Raw genomic sequence first — 12,257 nt, forward strand, 5'->3', positions numbered from 1 at the left:
TTAAGAAAGTATTCCCATTACTGAGCCCAAAATATTGGAATAGCACTGATGAGAATGACTTATTTCTGTTTAATAAAAATATTCATACCTACTGAGGCCAGATTGTTAAAAATTTGCATCATCACATGACTATAGAGTTTCCTCTAAGAAAGGACGAGCAATGCCCATTCTTCCAAGAAGTCCACAACCACCTCTCAAACATCCAGTGTCCTATAACATCCCATATATTCTGGTTCAGCAAGGTTCCATGCACTCCAATATGAAAGCAGGGAAGATGGCCATCCTGGGAAATTGAGACTTCACATGGGGATTAGACACATGGGTCTGTATTCTACTAAGGATTTCCATCAGGGTTTAGCTCATCCCTTCACTCACTAGACTCACTCACTAATTACACGCTATCTCAAGTACTGCATTCTTCTAGCACAATAAGCTTATCTCTGCAGTTTGTCTGGGACAAACTGCAATCTCGCTCCTTTCTATATTTATGGTTCAGAATAGAGAACAGTCAGAACACATAACATAAGCCAGACAAATGATCAAAACTAAAACCCCGATTCCACATTCGAATCATCTCTTTCATTGGAGGGGAGAAATTCACCTCCTTGCACAGGACCAACCAGAATATTTATCAAAATATGAAACAGTGAAAGCAAGGTAACAACGAGGCTGCTGTGCTTCTTCCATGTGGGCGTTGTTGCTTCTGAACTAGATGGCTGCTTGTTTATCTTAAAGCCTTTAAAACCCCAAATGCTATATCTTTTGATAGCCGGGCACAATCAGTTTTCTTCACCACGTTTGCTTATGCACACATTTGTATTCAGTGATCATATCAGGAAGGTGGGCACCCATTGATATGATATTTTTTTCTTTGATGTCTGATACCTGGTCCCTTCTACACCTTGTGACCACAAAGGCTGGTGTGCTTCTTCCATGTGGGCTTTGATGCTTCTGAGGTGTTGAAGGGATCAGGTATCAGGCATCATCAGAACAAAAAATCATATCATTGTAAATGAGGGTGAGTGCAGACTGGAGACCCAAAGCCCATTGGTAAGCAACTGTACACCCCCTTACTGAAGGGTTGCAGGGAGGAGACAAGCCAGTAATGGTGCAGGGTAGCAACGATGAAACATAGAACTTTCCACTAGTTCTTAAAGTGCTTCCTCCTCCCACTATCACGATCCCAATTCTACCCTACAAATCTGGGTAGACCAGAGTATGTACATTGGTACAGATAGCAACTAGAAACACAAGGAATCCCAGACAGATGACCCCTTCAGGACCAGTGGTGAGAGTGGTGATACCTAGAGGTAGAGGAAAGGTGTAGAAAGGGGGAAACGATTACAACGATCTACACATAACCTCCTCCCTGGGGGATGGACAACAGAAAAGTGGGTGAAGGGAGAAGTTAGACAGTGTAAGATATGACAAAATAATAATAATTTTTGAATCATGGAGGGTTTATGAGGGAGGGGAGAGTGGGAAGGGTAGGGGGAAATGAGGAGCTGATACTGGGTCTCAAGGGGAAAGCAAATGTTTTGAGAATGATGATGGCAACAAATGTACAGATGTGCTTGACACAATGGATATATGTATGGATTGTGATAAGAGTTGTATGAGCCCCCAATAAAATGATTAAAACAATAACAACAACAACTAGGAAACACTGCAGAATTTCTCTTTTTCCTTTTAGCTTCTCATTAGCCATTGGAGAACTTCTGGTATGAACTAACAAAGTAGCAACTCAAGGCCCTGGATTTATGATATCCTCTTGAAGAATTCTAGGTGACTAAAAGCTGACACATTACCTCATGAAAGAGATGATTAATTGAGGGAATTATGAAAATTTCTGTAGTGTTTCTGTTACACACCTACATTTCAGTCACTGTATGGTTGCACTCTTGAGTATTTTGTAGCTTCATGGAGACAGGCCATGGTATTGAAAAGAGAAACAGCAAAGTGAAAGATAGGTAACAATAGAATACAGATATCATCAAAAGTTTTCCACTCTGAGACACAAAGCTACTGTAATGCAATTATTATAGACCGCTCCCTTCAAAAAGTACCTGGATACTCACATGAATACACACTAAGGTTACATACTGAAAAAAAAAAGCAGGAAATGAAAGTATCACAATAGCATGCCCTTCTGTTTTCTGATTGAGAAACTGTAGTTAGATTCCAGTTTTCTTAGAAGTTGACTGAACTTAAATGCATAGTACTGTTAAACTGTGCAAGGATCCTAGGACTTATACACCAGGCTTTGAGATGGTCCACTCCAAGATTTTTTCACATTTGCAGACATGGAAGGCAATTAGTTGAACATGATGTGGGACTCTCAGTTGTGGGACTGAACTCTATGACTTGTCATACATTTGTTCCCACATTTTTTCAGGACAGAAAGGTCCCTGGAGAAGGATATCATGCTTAGTAAGGGAGAGAGAGGCAAAGAAGAGAAAGGCCTTTGACAAAATGGATTCGCACAGGGGCTGTAACAATGGGTTCACACATGGGAACATTTGTGAGGATGGTGCAGGATAGGGCAGTGTTCCTTCTGTTATATAAAAGGTTTTATGAGCTAGAATGGACATGATGACACCTAACAACAACATAGAAAAGGCTGTACTCTGATGCTAACAGTTCACAGCATAGCCAACTGAATATATCATACAGTGACACGAGCTGCCATGGTCACTCTACAATTCTGCTGTGACAGTGTAATGTAGATATAGATCCAATAAGTCTTTCAAGAATTTCGTACACAGCAATGCATCAGGTGACATATTTTAAAGTCTCCACAAGTCTAAATTCCATTCCTTTACGATGAAAAAAAATCCCAAATGTAGTGCTGTCAATTCTAACTCATTTTGACCATGTAACAATGAGTGAAACTGCTCATTAGTGTTTCCAAGAATGAAGATCTGCATGGGTGCAAACAGCCTCATCATCCTCCTTTGATGTGGCTGGTATGCTTGAACCACAGAGGGTATGGTCAGCAACCAATCAATTAAACCAATGAATCAATAGGGTCTCTTCCACACAACAGTTCATGATAAAACATTGCACTTATTCAGCCTCTACAAATTTGAAGCAATTTCCAAAAAAGATTTTGCCACACTAGCTTTTAGTCCTCTTGTCTCTTTTAAGCAGATGTTGCTTCCAATTAAAACAGGTGAAGAAAGTCACCAACATTAATCACAATTTCAGTATTGCTCAAATGGTAACTTGTTGAACTGGGTCAGCATGCAGGCCCATGTGTCTACAATTAAATTCCTGGCAACTACATTTCTGTTCATATGCCTATAGTTGGTTATTCTGTCAGTCATAAATTACAATTACAGAGATGATCTAGAGGTCTTCTGTGTAGTACAAAGAGGAAACAAAGAAAACAGCCTATTCAATTCAGACAACTAGAACTCATTTCCCTGGAAAATCCATGAATCTCAGATAATACTGCTTACCTCAGGCCCATTTATCTGGCTCTTGCATTATTAGGTTAATTGAGGTAATATTAACACCCATGCAAAACAGACACAGCATTGAACACATCAAAACAAAACAAGACCAATCTGTTCTGAGAGGGCACACCATTCCAGAACCAATGGAGTTCTACCCTGGACACATGAGGTGACTATGAGTTGAAAATGACTCCACAGCAATGAACAAGAACAAAACCACAATGTTAAATGGTTATCAATTGTATGAGAAATGCAACAGAGATGGAGCTTAAGCAGTAACACATGCATATTTATATTAGGGAGCTTGTGTACGGATTAACACAACGATCATTCACTTTAAGACACACTAGCCCATGAACCCTGGCTTGATTAAAAAAAATTCTAACAACATAGAAGGGTTCTGTGATGAGTTTAAAAATGCACATTTAAAAAAAGAGAACCTGATGCAAAGGGCTTAAGTGGAGAGCAAATGCTTCAAAAATGATTAGGGCAAAGAATGTACAGATGTGCTTTATACAGTTGCTGTATGTATATGTATGGATTGTGATAAGAGTTGTATGAGCCCCTAATAAAATGTTTAAAAGAAAGATTATAGTAAACAACAACAACAACAACAAAAACACATTTAGGTTTCAGTTGCTCAGACTTCCATTCTCAACATAAGGGCAAAATAAAGCTCCATTGTCACTCACCAAATGAAAAGCTCATTAGCAATTAGTTTACATGAAAATTCCCACACTGGAAAAATAAATGGATCATGAAGAAGCACTAGCAACAAAGTAAACCAAAAAGGGAATAGTTACAAGAAATGCAAATGAGGACTTTCAAGTTTATAATCAATATGTGAAGAGCCCAAAGCCACCATTCCAGTCCCAAAGGAAAATGCTGACCATATTGAATTCAGAGTACTGAGATCACAGTGCATGGTTTTGTTCTGTTGTACATTAAAAAAATAATCAGTCACTGAGCCAATTCTGGCATATAGCATCCCATATACACTGTAGAACAGCCCCTGTTTGTTTCTGAAACAGCAGCTCCTTAAGGGAGTAGGAAGCCTCATCTTTCTACTGCAGAGCAGTTAGGGGTTTGGATTTCTGAACCTGTGGTTAGCAACCAAATGCATAACACACTACAACACCATGGGTGCATAGTATTGCTATGAATTGGAGGAAACTAGATGGCAGCTAACAACAAGAAAGGCTTTCTTTTCAATGACTCTAGTTAATTGGTCTACTTAGCACCCAGAATAAACAACTGTCCTAAAAATGAGGGGAGGCACACATAGGTATTCTCTCACCTGATTTCTACTGTGTTATCATGCTGTGTATCTGCCTATAGGATCCTTTTGTCTAGTGGTGGTTTTCGTCTTGTGCCATTAGTCGTCTAATTAATTGAATTCATTGAAAACAGTGATGGAATTAACTAAGGGAATAGCCAAAAAGAGTTTGTTCCAGGAGGGGACAATATCTGACCACAGGGGATCAGGAAAGAGTATATTTCATGTTTTAAGGATAGTCAAATCTCAGGATGATCAGATAAATATTAATAAGGATGAATGGTGTCAGAAAGGTATGATTGAGACTTCAATGAAGAAATGAATACAAAAAGACTGAAGTCAATAAAAAGGTAGCATGTTCCAAAGCAACTGTCCTCCACAAACTGATTAGTTTCCAAAACTGTCACACACAAAAATTTCTTGCACTTCACAAGAGTCCACAAAAATGTGGATTTAATTGCATTTAGCCTAAATAACAATAAATGGTAAAGAATAAGGCCTGGATTGGTCCACACATAACTCCCTGCCATCACGTCTAGTACAACTCACGGCATAGCTATCAGAGTAGAGCTTCCTGTAGGAGTCCCAAGCCAGTGTATCTTTACAGGAGCAGGCAGACTCATCTTCTCCTGCACATTTGCAGCTCAATGTGTAACCCACTGGACAAAAGGGCTCCTTTGTTCATATATTATACACATTACCCAATCAAGTATCAATACAGGAACACATGAAAGGCCAACAGAGAAAGATAAGCAGCCCTAGAAAAGGCCTACCAATTTGTAAGGGAAGCTAATTCATGACACATCAGGCTCTGACAGCAAGTACTCACACTTTAAGGTGTGGGTCCCTAAATGGAAGTTCCTGAGTAGTACCAACTCACCAACAGCTGAGTGCTCAGTTACCAAACAAAAGATTGGAGGATGAAGACAACACAGAAGTACCTTAGAAGAAAGATATGGCAACCAACTCCAACTATACCTTACAGCGTATAGTTTTACTCTGGAACCACATACAGTCACCATATGGAATTAAGTGGTAGGCAAAATGACTGATATTTATCAAATTATTATCTAATTTGGAGAGTCTATTCCTATGCAAATATAAACTCCAAATAGATTAACATAATTATGATCATGTAAAACTATACTATTTTGGAATTTAAAAAATAATGACAGCAGGACAGAGAAAAACTAAGATGAAAACATAAGAGGATAGACTGAAAAATTCATCTGTATTAACATTCAAAACAATTTACCAGAAGGCAACAAAAAAGAGTAAGATATGCAATGGATGCATGTATATGATTGTGATAAGAGTCGTACAAGCCCCAAATAAGACAATTTAAAAATAAAAAAGAAGATACAAATATCCTGAGGCAATTTTACAAAGTTTATAAATCTGCTGTAAGTTGTCAGAGAAAAATAAACTAAGTGTGCAAAAATATGAGAAGTCTTCTCGGTAGTAGTTTTAAGAGATTTGAAGTACAAAATCAAACTAAGAAATCACTGTACACGTGGATCACAAGCCCTCAAAGTACTTCATCAGATAAGCAAATGGAATAACTATACATGCACATTTTGGGCAGGAAAATATATTAAATACTTCGGCTCTTTTAGTAAATTTTAACTTGGATATGATGTTCAACTCAACAATTTCCTCTCACCAGAAAGTGCTTTCCAGAGAGCAACAGAAGTTCAGAAAGGGAATGACGAGAATAAGGGCAGTAACATTCACAAGAGTAAAATTACATTTGAACCACTTGAATCCTTAAAGTGCTACAATAGGTAGGTATAGCCTGGGCCAATCACACATTGGAAACTTGTGTATGAGTCAACACTGATAGACCAAAGACAAAACAACCAACATGTGAAAAACTCAAAAGCATTCTGAAGAAAATAAATCAATGAGAACCCAGACACAGTTTATCATGGAATATACAGAAAGCTCAAAAGAGGCAAAACTAAACTGCACAGTTTATGGATTAAGACATGGGTGTCACAGTTATGAATATTTCTTGGACATAAAATAGTCTCACGGGATAGCTAGGTTACTTGTCTTAATATCATCCAAGCTTTTTTTTCCACGCTGAACAGCAGCAGGAGCTGGTGTCGGAGCTATCCGGTGCCATCCATGTCACTGCTGCGACCCCCGCACCCGCTGCCACCCTGACTGAGCAAATGACCCTTCGTGGCACCCTCAAGGGCCACAACGGCTGGGTAACGCAGATCGCTACCACGCCACAGTTCCCCGCCATGATTCTGTCTGCTTCGCGAGATAAGACCATCATCATGTAGAAGCTCACGAGGGATGAGAGCAACTATGGCATTCCCCAACGTGCTCTGCGTGGTCATCTCTTCTGATGGCCAGTTTGCGCTCTCAGGCTCCTGGGATGGAACACTACGTCTCTGGGATCTTACAACGGGCACCACCACACGCTGCCATGTTGGCCATACCAAGGTCGTGCTGAGTGCGGCCCTCTCCTCTGACAACTGGCAGATTGTCTCAGGCTCCCGAGATAAGACCATCAAGCTGTGGAATACTCTGGGCGTTTGCAAGTGCACCGTACAGGACGAGAGCCACTCTGAATGGGTGTCCCGTGTGCGCTTTTCGCCCAACAGCAGCAACCCCATCATCGTCTCCTGTGGCTGGGACAAGTTGGTCAAGGTGTGGAACTTGGCTAATTGCAAACTGAAAACGAACCACATCGGCCACACAGGCTACCTGAACACTGTGACAGTCTCTCCGGATGGATCCCTCTGTGCTTCTGGAGGCAAGGATGGCCAGGCCATGCTGTGGGATCTCAATGAAGGCAAGCACCTTTATACCCTCGATGGAGGAGACATTATCAATGCCCTGTGCTTCAGTCCCAACCGCTACTGGCTCTGTGCTGCCACTGACCCCAGCATCAAGATCTGGGACTTGGAGGGCAAGATCATTGTTGATGAGCTGAAGCAAGAAGTGATCAGCACCAGCAGCAAGGCCGAACCACCCCAGTGCACCTCTCTGACCTGGTCTGCTGATGGCCAGACTCTGTTTGCAGGTTGCACAGATAACCTCGTGCGAGTATGGCAGGTGACCATCGGCACCCGGTAGAAATGTGTGGCACAGCTTTTTTGAAATTCAAAGACTGGCTTTCTGAAAAAAAAAAAAAATATATGAATATATATATATGTATATATATATATATATATATGTCAATCTTCCAAAAGTGTAATATTCTACATTCTACTTTGGAGAGTCATGTCTGGGATCTTATCAGCTGTGAGTGGCCATCTGAGATAAATTATTGGTCTTTACTCAACTGGCATTAAAGTGAAAGATAGAAGTCAAAGATTCAATGAAGAATCTAGTCTACATTATCGAGTCTGGTTTTATCTACCCTGAAACCAGAACTAGATGGGATTGTGCAGGTTACCATGACAGATCATTCTAATTAAGTTCTGGACAGAATGGGAGTAAAATGTCCAATAGTATATCAAATTCCTGAAAAAGAAAAACAAGTAAACAAACCAACAAACAATGAGTTGAGACACTTTTTAAAAAAATCATTTAAGACACTCTTTAAACCTTGAACCCAAACTAGCCTCTGCAGTCACCTTTTAGCTAAATAATGGATTGGCTCATAAGAGTACTTTAAGAGTGCCTGTGAGTACTTTCCTCCACTAAAAAAGTTAATTCTATGAGACCAAAGGACAATTATTTTTAAGTAGAGGTGAGGATGAAAGGGAGCAGGGAAACTAGATTAACTAAAAGAGAACAATAAGAACAGAAATGCTGAGATGTTTTACAAATGATGAAGAGTGTAGCCAATGTCACTGAACAATTTGTGTAGAAAATGTTGAGTGACAAAACACACTGCTGTCTAAATTATGACTGAAAAACCAAAATAGTCAAATGGTAAAAACAAACAAGCAAACAAAAACCTCTGAATGTGTGGTAGTTATAGAATCTGTTATCAATTTGAGAAGATTAATGGTGAAGGGGTGGAGTCTAGCCCATCAATCAGGACAATGAGGCCTCTGTGTGGGCATGGCCTTCTCCTGGTTCTGGGAGCCCTGGTATTCCTCCTTTAAGGTGGAAACACTCTCTCACTGCTCACTACCTGGGAGACATTGCAGCTGAGAAGACTCATGGAACTAAGCTAGTGCCCTGAGCTGGAGAATCACGTGGAGACCCCTTGTCAGCACTGAGATGCTTACAGTGCCACGGGATCGACAAGACTTCCTACCCATTGGCCTATGATCTTTCTGCATTCGGTGTCATTCCATGTGTTTTGTGAGTCTGAAGAAGACTTTATAAATTGGAATTGGGCAATATGAACTAATGTCAGACATATGGACTTGATCTGGACTGGGGCTGGGACTGTTTTCTCAATATTCAATTGCTTTTGTATATAAACCTTTCTTATACACATGAGTGTCTATGAATTTGTTTCTCTAGTCCACCAGCACTAACACAGATTGAAACATATTATAAGAGCAATAATAATAATAATAATGTACTGCAATAAAAACTTCTCAAAGGCATATAATCATAATCTCCAAGCAGGTAAGAAATGTGATCACAGTAGAACACTGGAAGGACAAAAAAACCCTAATGGTTTCTATGTATTAGCAGGGATTTCATTTCCTATAAATGAAGAATGGATAGTTTATGGACCTCTTGTTTATCACATAGTTGACAATAAAAGTGCTAAAAATAGTATAATATAAAAGAAATAATATAACACCTGAAAACTCCCAATTTTCATAAAACTTTATTTCAGAGGGTTTTTATAGCTAAATTTTGATTAACTCATCTTGGAATTTACATTTTTATTCACTAGATTATCCCTAATGGAAACTGTGGTGAGCTGCTAACTGCAAGGTCAGTAATTCTACCTTGTCCTTCAGGGTCACTATAAGCTGGAATCCACTGGTGGAGTGGGTGTCTCTGGGCACTTAAAGCTGGGTTTGCTAATCTATGGAGCTGGAACTGAGCACCTTTGGGTTGAGGCTCAGAGCAAAGTGGCAAATGTGTTGTGCCTTTATCAGTTCCAAAGAACGCTGTTGCATGCCCAGATGACACAAACATGCAGGCATGTTACACAGGAGATTCACATGTCTGCTCACTTGTGCATCCCTGTTGCAGGAAGAGGAGATGTTCTACCTCCATGAAGAGCGCTAGCCTTGGACACACACGGGCAATTTTCACCCTAGCTCTCAACAGCTGCTGAGTAGGAATGAACTAGACGACAGTGAGTTGATTTCCAGCCTTCATGCTCAGCCCAACCTCATACATCCTTAATTTTTCCATTTAATATGATAGTTTCTACACAGCCCGCAACCTGAGTGAAAAATACAAGGAGCTTACTGGTAGCCAATCCTTTATGCCACGAATGCACAAAAGGCCTTCAAAAAGGTCATGACCCTTCCATGGTAAAGGTTATGGAATTTATCCATGAACTTTTTGAATTCACTGCATATCTGTTCCTAATATTTTATGCTAAACAGAATAATGTAATAAATCTTTGATAATTCCTCAAATATTGTACATCTTAAAAATCTTTGGGATGCCTTTTGATCTTCCATGAAAACTCAGAGTATTAAGCATTTTACATATAGCATCTCACTTCAAGATCTATTAAAGTTGATATTAATTTCATTCTCAAGTTACTGTAGAGTCCAGTTAGGTTACAGTATATCTGTACAATTCACATAGAAACTTGTGAGAGCTGGAAATTAACAGAAGGACTTTATTTTTCTGAGTCTTGAAACTTGACAGATTCAAGTGTGTAGTTTCTCATGTTATAGTTAAAAAACTCAGCCTTGGAACTGATCACAACGATTTACATGTAACCTCCTCCCAGGGGGACAGACAACACTAAAGTGGGTGAAGGGAGACACTGGTAAGTGTAACACATGAAAAAATAATGACAATGTACAAATCATCAATGGTTCATGAGGGGAGGAGGGTAAAAAATGAAGAGCTGATACCAAGGCCTCAAGTAGAAAAAAATGTTTTGAAAACAATAATGTCATCATATGTACAAATGTTCTTGACACAATGAATGTATGTATGAATTGTGGTAAGAGCTGTACAAGCCCTCAATAAAATTATTTTAAAAAGAAAGAAAAAGCAACCACAGTACTGACTTTTCAAAGTGTGTGTACAAGCAAGCATGTGTGCCTTGTTTAGTTTTTTATGTCCCTGAGCATTACAAATGGTTAACATGGATAGGTGTTCATGGAAAGATTGGACGTTTGTTTCTACTCAGTCTCCAGGGAAGAAAGACTGGGTGATGCACTTTGAGAAACCTGTCACTGAAACCCCTTCTGCAACATCCCTGTGCAATGACACACATGGAGCCTCCAGGAGTTGGTGTGGATTTGATGGCATCTGCTTGGTTTGCTTCATTTCGAGAGATAGAGAATTCTGGCTTCATTCACTACCTTCAAGCTGGCACTTCAAGGCAACCAGCAGCTCTGTAAGAGGAAACGAGACTGTCTACTCCGGTATAGATTTTGAATCTCAGACACCTATAGTGGAACACTGTGAGTCAGAATTGACTTTGTGGCAGTGAGTTAGTTTTGGGGCTCAGAAACAATGAAGGGTTCTACAAACAGCTTGCACTGCACTGTTCAACTGAGGATTGATGGGTTAAACAGTCTGCATTACTGTGGAAGAAGACAGGACTGGAGATCTGCTTCCACAAATGTGACACTCTGGAAACACTATGGAACTTTTCTGCTTTATAACACATGAATTTTCCACAAGATGGAATTAGCTCCAAGGTACCAAACCAAAGGGAAAATTAAACATGATAGCATATTCAAGTCTATGTATGCACATTGGCATTATGTTGAAAATATAATTAAATAACTAAAACAATACTCATTAAGAATCACCATGTCTATAATAAGAAACATGTAAGCCTGGTGAGAACTTGGCATATCTAAATTAGTCAGTGAAGAAGTCCTACTGATCCAGTGGTTAAATGATTAGCAGCTACATGAAATGAAAGCAGTTTTGGCCCATGAGATGGCAATCTGGTCACAGTGAATAAAATAAGCTTCTTATCAAGACCACTTGGCTAAAAGGCTACAACATTCAAGCATTACCATGCAGTGGGGCACAGAGAAAATGGTAGCTTATTTTAAATACGATCATATCTACTGTATATGAGTTATATGTCTGGATCTTGCCTTCTATTAGGAATAGTTATGACACAATTTTTTAAAATGAGGAGCTATTAGTAGGACACAGTTCTTGCACAGTAAATTCAAACAAATTGAAGGTGAAACAGTTAACATATGAAACCAATCAAAAGGATAAAAAGTATTTACCTACTTTGAATTTGGTTCCAAGAAACTGTTATATCCGGGCCTCGAGACCAATGAGGGCCACATTGAAAAGCATCAAATGAAAAGCTTTACTGGAGGCAGCTGCCAAGAAACAGGCAACAGCTAGCTCTCAATACATCTGGGCCCCAAGCACCACTCGGATTCTGGTTTATAAAGCAACACACCCTGAGTGGGTGGGAA

The 12,257-nt window shown here is 39.7% G+C and overlaps 1 pseudogene; it reads left to right on the plus strand.

Moving 5' to 3' along the window:
• Positions 1 to 1,920: 1,920 nt before the first annotated feature.
• LOC142427649 (small ribosomal subunit protein RACK1-like) lies at positions 1,921 to 7,848 on the plus strand (annotated as a pseudogene).
• The last annotated feature ends 4,409 nt before the right edge of the window (positions 7,849 to 12,257 follow it).

This window comes from Tenrec ecaudatus, chromosome 15, assembly GCF_050624435.1.
Source record: "Tenrec ecaudatus isolate mTenEca1 chromosome 15, mTenEca1.hap1, whole genome shotgun sequence".
NCBI lineage: Eukaryota > Metazoa > Chordata > Mammalia > Afrosoricida > Tenrecidae > Tenrec > Tenrec ecaudatus.